We start from the raw sequence: 12,070 nt of genomic DNA, 5'->3' as shown, positions 1-12,070 counted from the left end.
TAGGCATAAATCTCAGTCAAATCATTCATTAATAACAGCTCAGGAGTTCAGTATATTCATCTCTGCCTAGAGACTGTGATATGCCCCTTGTTATTCAATTCTGTGTATAGTCCAGTCTCAAGAAGTTTTGTTTTTTATGTTTGAGACAGGGTCTGTCTGTCACCCAGTCTTGAGTGCAGTAGCACAATCACAACTCACTGCAGCCTTAACCTCCCAGGCTCAAACAATCCTTTCACCTCAGCCTCCCTGGTAGCCGGGACTACAGGCATATGTCAAAACACCTGTCTAATTTTTGTATTTTTTGTAGAGATAGGGTTTCACCATGTTGCCCAGTCTGGTCTCAAACTCCTGGGTTCAAGTGATCCTCCCACCTCAGCCTTCTAAAGTGCTACAATTACATGCATGAGCCACCACACCTGGCCCCTTGATACATTTATCCTCATGGAAAATGTATTTTTTACTATAAATATATATGTATTTTAAAAGGCATATAATGAAATCATAGACATCAGGTCAACCTTAGATTTTTTTAAAAATATAATCTATATATAAAATTTCTGATTATTAATATAGTACATACTTGCTTTACATAATCTGTGTTTTAAATGAACACAGTAATTATTTTTCCTATAGTTCTACCACTTGGAGAAAAATCATCATTAACACTTTAGTATGTTTCCTCCTAGGTTTTTATTCCCCCTATATAGTTATTTTTTTAAAGGTTATAATATATTATGTCCTGATATTGTAACTTTTCAAGTTATCATTTTTTCATTTCATTAAAGAGTTAAAAAATCTATAGATAAGCAGATAAACTCTTTTATTGGCTGCATAATAGTCTGCCTTCTAGTTGCACTGTATGAGCATTCTTATCTTACTTCTCCCACTGCCAGAATTGGGAATTACAGGGACAAAGGTCTGCAATATTCCTGATGAACACAGATGCAAAAATCCTCAACAAAACACAAGCCCACTGAACTCAACAGCACATCAAAAAGATAATCCATTATGATCAAATGGGTTTTATATCAGGCATGCAAGGATGGTTCAATATATGCAAATCAATAAATGTGATACATCACCTAAACAAACTCAAGGATAAAAACCATATGATCATCTCAACAGACACAGAAACAGCATTAGATAAAATTCAACATCCTTTCATGATAAAAACACTCAACAAACTAGGCACAGAAGGAACATACCATACATGAGGAAAAGACACCCTCTTCAATAGATGGTGCTGGGAAATTAAATAGCTGAATGTAGATGAATGAAACTGGATCCCTGTCACCATATATAAAAATCAACTCTAGATGAATGAGTTACATTTATGTATAGGTTATTTATATGTGTGTCATGTATATGTTTTTGAATCTTCAATAATACAATGTGCTAAAATAATAAACATCATGTACTATAAGCCCACAGCTAATATCATACTAAATGAGGAAAACTGAAAGCATTTCCTCCAAAAACTGGAACAAGACAAGGATGCCTACTTTCACCACTCCTATTCAACATAGCACTGGAGGTCCTAGCCAAAGAAATAAGGCAAGAGAAAGAAATAAAAGACATCCAAGAGATCAAGCATGATCTCTGCTCACTGCAACCTCTGCCTCCCAGGTTCAAGTGATTCTCCTGCCTCAGCCGCCTGAGTAGCTGAAATTACAGGTGTGCACCACCACGCTTGACTAATTTTTTTCTATTTTTAGTAGGACGGGGTTTCACCATGTTGGTCAGGCTGGTCTCAAACTCCTGACCTGGTGATCTGCCCGCCTTGGCCTCCCAAAGTGCTGGGATTACAGGCATAAGCCACTGTGCCTGGCCAATAATTTTTTATATAATATGGGTATTAACTCTATTTGTTTTTGTTTGTTTTTGAGATGGAGTTTTGCTCTTTCACCCAGGCTGGAGTGCAGTGATGCAATCTTGGCTCACTGCACCCTCCACCCTCTGGGTTCAAGCGATTCTCCTGCCTCAGCCTCTTGATTAGCTGGGATTATAGGCACCTGCCACCAAGCCTGGCTAATTTTTGTATTTTTAGTAGAGACAGGGTTTTGCCATATTGGCCAGGCTGGTCTCAAACTGCTAACCTCAGGTGATCCACCTGCCTTGGCCTCCCAAAGTGCTGGGATTACAGACATGAGCCACTGTGCCCGACCAACTCTATTTGTTATATATTGTAATTATATACTATGCCATACAGTCATGTGCTGCATAACAATGTTTTTGTCAACGATGGACCACATATAGTCCCATTAGATTACACTGGATCTGAAGAAATTCCTATTGGCCTAGTGACGGCATAGCCATCATAGCATTGTAGCACAATACATTCACTACTCAAGTGTCTGTGCTGATGCTGGTGTAAGCAAACTCATTGCACTGCCAGTCTTAGAAACAGCACTTACGATTATGTACAATGCATAATATTTGAAAATGATAATAAATGACTACGTTACCAGTTTGTGTATTTACTATACTCTTAATCCATACTTTAGAGGGTAGTCCTACTTTTTTTTTTTTAAGTTAACTGTAAAACAGCCTCAGGCAGGTCCTTCAGGAGGTATTCCAGTAGAAGGCACTGTTATCATAGGAGATGACAGTTCTATGTATGTTATAGCCCCTGAAGACCTTCTAGTACGACAAGATGTGGAGGTGAAAAGTGATATTGGTAATCTCGACCCTGTGTACGCCTAGGCTAAAATGTGAGTTTACGTCTTAGTTTTTAACAAAAAAGTTTGAAAATAAATAATTTGAAAAATAGAAAAAAGCTTACAGAATAGGAATATAAAAACATATTTGCACAGCTGTACAATGTATTTGCATTTTAAGCTAAGTGTTATCACAAAAGAATCAAAAAGTTAAAATTTAAAAGTCCATAAAGTAAAAAAGTTATATAGTAAGCTAAGGTTAATTTCATATTGAAGAATAAAAATTGTTAATAGTTAAAGCACAGTGGATAAAAATTTTTAATTTTTAAAACTTAAAAATAGGCCTGTAATCCCACCTATTTCAGAGGCTGAGGTGGTTGGATTGCTTGAGCCCAGGAGTTCAGCTCCAGCCTGGCAACATAGTGAGACCTTGTTTCTACAAAAAAAAAAAAAAAAAAAAAAATTAAAAATTAGCTGGGTATGATGGAATGCACTTTTAAAAAATTAAAAATTAGCTGGGTGTGGTGAAATGCACTTGCAGTCCCAGCTACTCGATAGGCTGAAGCTGGAGGATCACTTGAGCCCAGGAGGTCAAGGCTTCAGTGAGCTGACAATGCCACTGCACTCCAGCCTGGGTGACAGAGACCCTAGTCTCAAAAAAAAGGAAATTTTAAAATAAATGTGCAACTTAAGCACACAGTGTTTACAAAGTTTACAGAAGAGTGCAATAATGTCCTAGGCCCTCACATTCACTAAACACTCACTGCCTCACTCACAGCAACTTCCAGACCTGCAAGCTCCATTCTAGGCAATACCCCATACAGGTGTACCACTTTAAAATCTTTTATACAGTATTTCAATACCATACCTTTTCTATGTTTAGATATACAAATATCTACCACTGTATTACAATTGCCTAGAGTATTCAGTACAGTCACATGCTATAAAGGTTTGTGGCCTAGGAGCCATGGGTTATCATATAGCCTGGGTGTGTAGGAGGCTATACCATCTAGGTTTGTAGAAGTACACTCTATAATGTTCACAACCCAACAACAATCAGCTAGACACATTTCTCAATGTGTATTCCTGTTAAGTGACAGATGACTGTATATTACCAATGTAATTATATATTAATAATGTAATGACCTATTACAGAAAGAAAAAAATTTGAATACATGACTTGAATATTTTCCCCAGGTAACTGCCTTTTTGTGACATGATATAAGCAAAATTAAATTATTTTAATTTTTAATATCATTACACATAGGAATTGCTCTGTTTTAACATTTGCTTCTATGTTTTAGTACCTTCTTTCTCCCAAGCCCAAGATAGCTATTCATATACACTCTTTTCTAGCATATGCATTACTACATTTTTACATTCATTATTTGCAGTGGCACTTTTATCAATACAACATTCTTCTGAGCTTTCCATTCTGCTCCAAATATTTGTCTATTTTATCAACATCATACCATTTTCAAATTAATATCTAGCATTACAACTTTCCCTTCATTATTCTTCTTTACCGTATAAACATTTCTTGGCTCTTATTTATTCTATAAAAATGTAAAATAATTCAGAATCACTGATCTATGAGGAATTCCTGAGATTTTGCTTGGAGTTATATTCAACTTACAAATCAATATAAAATATTAAAACTAACTAAAGAATTGTCTTCCTATCCAGAAACATGAGTCTCCTCATCATCTTCAGAGCAAAGTTTACTGGTTTCCTTTCTACAGGCCAATTGCATTTCTTACCAAGTTTAATCCCTGGCATATTTTTTGTTGCTATTATGAATGGGCTTTTTTCCTCATATTTTTAAACTGGTTATTATTATCATACACAAAAGATCATGATATTTACATGATTTATAGTGGAACCCTACTAAACTCCATTTTAGTTGATTGCCTTGGGAACTTTTTATTATCTGCAAATAATTTTTAGTCTCCTTTTCAACAGTACTCTCTGTTACCCAGGGTGGAGTGCAGTGGTGTAATCCTCCCACCTCAGCCTCCAGAGTAGCTGGAACTACAGGTTGCAATACTGTGCCCAGCTGATTTTTAAAAATTTTTTTGTAGAGACAGGGTCTTGAACTCCTGAACTCAAGTGATCCTCCTGCCTCAGCCTCCCAAAATGCTGGGATTACAGGTGTGAGCCACCATGCCTGGCCCATCAGTGCTATTTTAGACACTACTGATAACACCAAGTATGTTACAAATTCTAATACAATTTTAGGTCAAATTCACCGTTTTAGTATTTTGGCTGAGCTTGATCTCAATGTTGTTTACAAAATTATAGATACTTCCCATAAAATATTAACAGTAAATATCTCTAAACATTGAGAGGAGTGATGTTATTTTCCTTCACATTTTCCCGGTAAACAGATTTCTGATTTTGTTTTTTTATTAATTACACTAGCCATGAACGCTCCCTATTTATTTTCCAAGTTTCCTTTAATGAATGGACACACATACATGCCCGTACATACTCACTCTTATCACCTTATTTCTCCTAGTGTTCTTTGTTTGAGAATTTTTAACTTCAAATAATCTTAGCTAGCATTCAATATCTTCCAGAAGGCAAGAGAGAATCAAACCTTAAGAAAAGCTTTCTTGCCAGGTGCAGTGGCTCACGCCTGTAATCCCAGCACTTTGAGAGGCTGAGGCAGGCAGATCACGAGGTCAAGAGATCGAGACCATCCTGGCCAACATGGTGTAAACCCGTCTCTAATAAAAATACAAAATTAGCCAGGAGTGGTGGTGCACGCCTGTAATCCCAGCTACTCCAGAGGCTGAGGCAGGAAAATCGCTTGAACCCAGGAGGTGGAGGTTGCAGTGAGCCGAGATCACGCCATTGCGCTCAAGCCTGGGCAACAAGAGTGAAACTCCATCTCAAAAAAAAGAAAAAAAAAAAAAAGCTTTATCTTCAGAAACAATATTCTACAGTCCTTTGCAAAAGATATCTAAAAATGATGTCCTGATACAAATTTCTTAAAGTAAGCTGACTCCACTAATAAAAATGATGCCTCATCCTTTTTACTAAAATACATTTGTACCCAATTAAGACTGCAGTACAAAATGCCATCAAATAAAAATATTAGCAAACTGATAATAGGGAAGTCATAACATTCTCAAGTCAGAGCTTCATGAAAACCAAATTCCAATATTCTTAATATTAGACTTCCATGTTAACCAATGGATATGGCAATTTCTTCAGTCAGTATCAAATCCTGTTTCTTTCGTATTTCATTAAGTAATCATCACACCAAACCTGTCTCAAAATCTGAAATAACTAGTTTGCGATACATTATCAGAAAATGTCAATCTCAAATATAAACAGCTGAACTTTTTTCATTTTTATTCTACTAGGGAAGTTTCAAAGCACTGAAACATGCAAATTGTTACTCATCTTCTAAAAACAGAAATAAAATAATTAGGTCACAATGGATGGCTCCTTTCTTGGCCAAAAAAAGGATGATGAATGCAATTGGAATGTTTATTGTCACTGAAATTCTTCAGGCCTGGATTCCAAGTATGCGTCTTGATGCAGGTTACTATGACAACTTAAATTACAGAAAATGTCACCCCCCTCCTACCAAGTAGTTTTCTCTGCAAGATCATTTCAAGCCTTCTAAAACTTGCATGCACAAATTATCTTTAACAATAAACACCTCGTTACAAGTTTTATTCAAAAATGCCCCTATCTAAACCCGTAAAAACAGGTATAAGCATATAAAAATAATTCCATTAAATCTACATGGGGTAGAAAAACCTGAAAACACATACACTCACACACACACACATACACACACCCTTTAAAACATAAAATATTGAGAGTATTTTTAAACTACTTTCCATTACCAGAGGCATAGTACATTACTGCCATACGTTTCATTCCAGAAACTATGGAAAATTACTTGGAAGGCAGTTTTGAACTATTACAGAACTAAGTCCTGTTTATCATTATTTTCCTTTCACTAACGCATTTTATGGGAAGGTACTAGAAAGGGGGGATGAGGGAAGATTACAGTCCTATCTAGAACAGAAAGAGAAGCAAATAAGTAATCTGTAAAATTTATTGTTTTACCCAGTCTGTCCTTTTACACAAAATATGAAAGAAACTTTAAAGTTTCTTTTCACACAGCCTAACAAAGGTATCTCGTGATAAACTGTAAATTATTCTCTAATATCACATGCTCTAAAAGAAAAATGGCCAAGAGAAACTGCATCATTATAGGGAAAAAAATGTGATTTAGTAGAAAGATATTCTGATTGCAAGAAATTAAAATTTTTAAGTAGTTCCATGAAAAAAAATTAAGATAGTTTTACAGTGTAGCAATACTGAGACTTCAAAGCTGGTTTTGCTGACCATCAAAGTTAACATGACTAGAACTGGATGTTTCATTCAGAAAGGTTTAGGGAAGTCCCTCTCTTGTAAACTGGGTTCAGTAGCCAACAGAGGCAAACAGGTTTTCTAAGTTTTAGGTACAGATATACCTCAATGCTAGGTAGACCCTTCATTTATTTAAAACCTTTTTAAATAACACCTCATTCAAAAAAGGGAAACAAAGCAGTAAGCTAAAGGAGTCTCTCTGTACTGTAAGTCAAGGATCAAAATTAAAGGCTGCTGACCTAGAGAATATTGAATGTTTGAGAAGAAACCGCAAAAAATGAAAACTCTTCAGCAGCAAACTCCAAGCAACTCATACAATCCCCACCTGTATTAGTGGATAACTACTAGTGATCCAGAGAAACAAAACAACTAAAATGTTCAAACCCAAATACACAAAATCCCCAAACATTCAGCCTCAACCACAGTTCCTCTTGGCATAACTTACACATAGATCCTCCTTAATAAAAAATAATTAATGTATAAAAGAAAGCTTTATAGCACAGCTTCATCAATAATGGTAGCCAAAACTAAAATTTAAGTGACAATCAGAGAGAACTTTAGTCAACTGTACTACATAGTACATTTCTTTTTTCTTATGCTTTTCCTTTTTAGGCCACATTACAAATGGCAAGGCCTTAAAAATAAGGTCTGAATAGGCCTTTTTGACTCTCACGTGGATATAACAAAATTGTCTTATTAGAATCAGGCTATCTTTTGACTCTCAACATTTGCAGCCTTCCAGTCATGGTTTTTGCTAATGCTGTAAGCAACATACCAGGGTCTACAAAAAGGCAACTAAACTGGTGAGGATGTGGATTTGTGGTTTTAGGAGTCCAGTCTCTCCATATAATCTAGCAATTATTAGAAGGCTGTGAAGTTAAAGTTTTTTATTTCAGGGGGAAATCAGTTTATGTGAGACCTTCAAGATCCAGCATCTAGTTAAAAATGCACACACATAACTTTTGCAAATGAGAGATTAAGGAATTTATGAGACAGCACGCTGGCTGGTGCCCTTACAGAGTTTATTCACCTGTAAAGTGTGAACAATTTATTCATAAGTGATTTACCTACTACAAACAAGGTCAAATTATTTTCCCTCCTGGGACCAATAAGTCATTTAAATGCTCAAGAGACAAGAGATGACATACAGCAAGCATACTAAAACTGAGATGTAATTTGGTTGAATGTCCTCACCTAAGGAGATTTTTATGCCTCCCTTGACTTAATGAAGCCAATAACAGACATTACTTAAAAAATGGAAACACAAGCTAAAGGATTTTCCAAACTTACCAAGACTATTATAGAGAAAAGTCTGAAAAACTAGTTAGCCATCAAGATTTTCTAGTCTTTCATTATTAGAAATACTTCTCTGCTTTAAAAGATGTTGCCAATTTATAGCATTAGTAGAATAGTGCGCAGAAAGCCCAAGAGTGGTGACACACAGCTTTGAAATATTTTGCCTCAGACTCCAAACTTGAAACCTAAGGCGTATTTTATGATGCTTTTAGTGTCGACCCAAATTTGGACCTAGGAATTATACTGCAGTGGCAACAGATACTATCACCAACTATACTTAGTCCTTCTCTAAATAAATGTCTTACAAATGATGATTCTTAAGAGTTTATGAATGAACATGATCTATAAAAGTCTCCCAAAACTTTGAAAGGTTTTTTTAAAAGTCATTGAAAGTGCCACTCTTCTAGGATATAACACATGTAAGGAGTACACCTCAGCACCACTCACCTCAGCAGGCAGGAGTCTCCCAGCCAGTGAGAACGAGGTAGTCTTGAGGAAGGACAGCACCACACAGGTATTCTAGGAGGATCTACACAGGCACCTGCAAAGGTACATAGGGTTCTTACAGTCCTGGCTAATTTTTATCTTAAAAATACTAAATCATTCCATTTTAACATGCAATCACCAAAGAGCAAAATACAAGCGTATGGCTTCAAATAATTTTCCCAAGAATTTTCCTCCCCTGTTCCCGGTCTTCCCCCTTAGCCATTTGAATTGCAGTCCTTGTGGGGTGGGTTTGTTTGGTTTGGTTTCAATTAGCATTTTTGTGCTTTTGAAAAAGGAACTGCAGTTGTTTCTATAAAAGGTCATTTGATGGGCCTATGGAGTTCTAGGAGAGACTTTGTGTCTTCTTTTTTACTGACCCCAGCTCCCTGTGACACCACACTAATTTCTTGAAAGCAGTTTTACATTTGGAAAATTGCTTAAAGCCAGGGCTAAAATTGAAGTTGAAGGAGACCTCTCAGGTCTTCAGTCCTAAAAAATAAAAACAAAAATACACGGCACTTTTCCTTGGTAAGTACAAATTCCTACTACTGACTAACCTAAGAAAGAGGGTAACTTGGCACCATTTCTTTTGACCATTTTATTGCCTAATGCTGTGAGAATGTGAAACTTTACCACAACATTAGCTATAAAGAAAGCCCAAGGAAGAAATCTTGGCCACAAGATGGGAATTGACGCAATTCATATGTCTGCCACATTCAGACTATGCCCTTCACAGATGTTTCTGCGTTTATTTATAGAAAGATTTACTTTAGCAACAAGACCAGCTTCCATCAACCATTTTTTTAAATCTATCCAGACATCAAACTACTTTTATTATGAACAGAAAATACCGCCACCAAATGTTAAAATCCTTAAATTTCTTAGTCATGAAATAATATGAAATATCAAATTAGAGCATAAGAAGAAAGAACTGGCAGACCCCAGATCTGATGCAAATGTAAGAAAATAAACACATTTCAAACACCACTGAGGAAGGGGAAAGTTAGTCCAAAGTTTCCCCTTTCATAGCTGGGCTCTTGCTGCACAGCTGCTATAGCCCTGAATGAAGACTTTGTCTCCAAAGCTGGTTACTACACTCACACTTCATATAACTTAACAGTTGTTATAAAAATGCCAATGGCTTCCTGATTATTTTTTACATAGTGTTACAGTTGTAACAAAAAGGTGCACTAGTGCCCACTTCCAAATCTTAAAAAGAAAGTAGCAGTCACATTAATTTTTTTCTAATAAAAATACATACATTTAAGCTAGCTGGATACACAGAATTTCTACTGCATCTTCTTATACCAGATGTTGGGTTAGAGTCTTCTGGCTTCAAATAGACCTACCTACCTCCTAAAGATAAAAGAAATGTACACATCTGAGGGTAACAGGACTTGGCAAACGAGCCTGTCTGTGGAGGGTGCCATCCAAAAAGCAATGAAGGGTCAACCCTGCTGGGAAAGACGACTGGGTAGCAAATTCAAAACCAAGTGAGAAGAAGCTAAATAGACTAACAACTACCCTCATTCCCATCCTTGGGCCTGGGAGCTGTCTGAAGTCTAGGCTGGTTTCCAAAAGTATTCTTATTTACCTAAATCAAAATCTCTTCCTAACCAACTTTTCTTCAGTAAAGCCTCATCTCTCTTTTTAGTTGTGCTTTCAAGAAAAACTTTTAAGAGTGGGAAGTGGATAGCTGAGAATGAGTTTCTAAAACTGACATAATTGTTATCTTCTTTGTCCATAAAATAAGGTTGTCACTAGAGCCAGAGATTGAAAGGCCAAAAAGATTATGGTGCTTATTCTCCCATATGTAATTCAAACTGACACTAACATACATGCAGAGATTAAAATCTCTCCTTCTTAGACTTTTATAATTGCAAAATTCACTATGAGATGAGATGAGCGATGCAGGCAGCGGGGGCAGTTCTGTGGGTACCCTGGGAATGTAATGTGCTCAGGATGTCTCTGGGAAATGCCAAGCTTGACAAAAGTCAGGGCTTGGGCTCTTGTGAACCCGCCCCCCTTCCCCAGCTCCCCATCGATTCCTACAACCTCCTAACTACTCAATCCATTGTTCATTCTTCACCAGGTCACTTTACAAAAACTAACAAACCAAAAGATCCAATCCTATCATCCTACTGCTTTTGAAAGTCTCCACAAAAAAGTTCAACCTTCTTTTGTCAAAAGTAACTGCAGTGACAAAATGTTCCTAACCACAAATACAAACATGTGCTCTGGCAGGTGTGGGAGTACCTAGGAAGGCAATGAGAAACAAGAGGCTTAAGTGAAGATGGTCTCAGGAAACTGCATGCACTGCATTTTTTCCACGAGCCCCTTCGCATCCCTTCCTGCGGCTGTCCAGGCCCACCTCCAGTACCTCCCCTGAAGCTACCACGTGGCATGCATGGCCTCATCCCACTTCAGTTTCCCTGCCTCTCCTTCAAGTTGGCATCACAGGTGCAGGCCTTACCAAATTTTTGTGCTGGCCAAACTCCAACTCACTCTCCAAGATTCCACTCAAATATGATCTCATCACTCCCTGGAAACTCCCCTTATCAAAACTAGTCACTCCAGGTATTCTCAAGTGGCTGACACTTAGTACTCACTGGTACTGTTCGTCGAATCCTCACAACAACCCTGTGAGGCAGGTAATCTGTAATAAGGGAATAATTAGAAAAGAATCGAAAGGTTAAATAACTGGCCCAGGGTCATACAGCTAAACAGGAGAGGCAAGAACTGAACTCAAGCAAATTGACTTCAGAGCCCATGATCTTCAACAACTGTTAGAAATGTTTGCCTCTTCCTGAGGGCAGAGACACTTTGCACTGACACCTGCATTCACAATCCCTAGCACATAAGTGGTGCTCGATAAATGTCTGCTGAAGGCTTGATGAATTCAGAAGGTTTTACAGAATGGCAGCAGATTGAACAGTGGTTCTGAGCTTATTCTCGGTGAAAGTCCTGCTTACCTAAATGATTCCTTTTACCTAGATATAATACTCCTATTACCACATGTCTGAAAAACAGGTATCTATTATACAAGTATTTGAAATGACCATAAATCAATGAACACCAACATGTAATTGTGGGGAAAAGGAGAAGATAAAAATCGGGGAAGCGCCACCAATAATACTATTTTTGGCAAAACTTAAGGTGATTCAAACATTAATTGGACACTTATAAAAATGTGCTAAAGATTAAGCATTCTTTTATTTTGGTAGCTAGCCTCCACA

At 37.1% G+C, this 12,070-nt stretch overlaps 1 protein-coding gene across 5 annotated transcripts in view; it reads right to left on the bottom strand.

Moving 5' to 3' along the window:
- The window catches only part of RASSF8 (Ras association domain family member 8), a 124,824-nt gene that overhangs the window by 78,374 nt on the left and 34,380 nt on the right, over window positions 1–12,070 (bottom strand). For all 5 annotated transcript variants that reach the window (XM_055280323.2, XM_055280324.2, XM_063640295.1 and 2 more), the window contains exon 2: window positions 8,796–8,889. The gene's annotated coding sequence lies outside the window, so the exon portion shown is untranslated. The remainder of the gene's footprint in view (window positions 1–8,795; window positions 8,890–12,070) is intronic.

Source organism: Symphalangus syndactylus, chromosome 5 (genome assembly GCF_028878055.3).
Source record: "Symphalangus syndactylus isolate Jambi chromosome 5, NHGRI_mSymSyn1-v2.1_pri, whole genome shotgun sequence".
Lineage (NCBI taxonomy): Eukaryota > Metazoa > Chordata > Mammalia > Primates > Hylobatidae > Symphalangus > Symphalangus syndactylus.
Note: the sequence above shows the minus strand (reverse complement) of the source record. Positions and strands in the feature narration are given on the sequence as shown.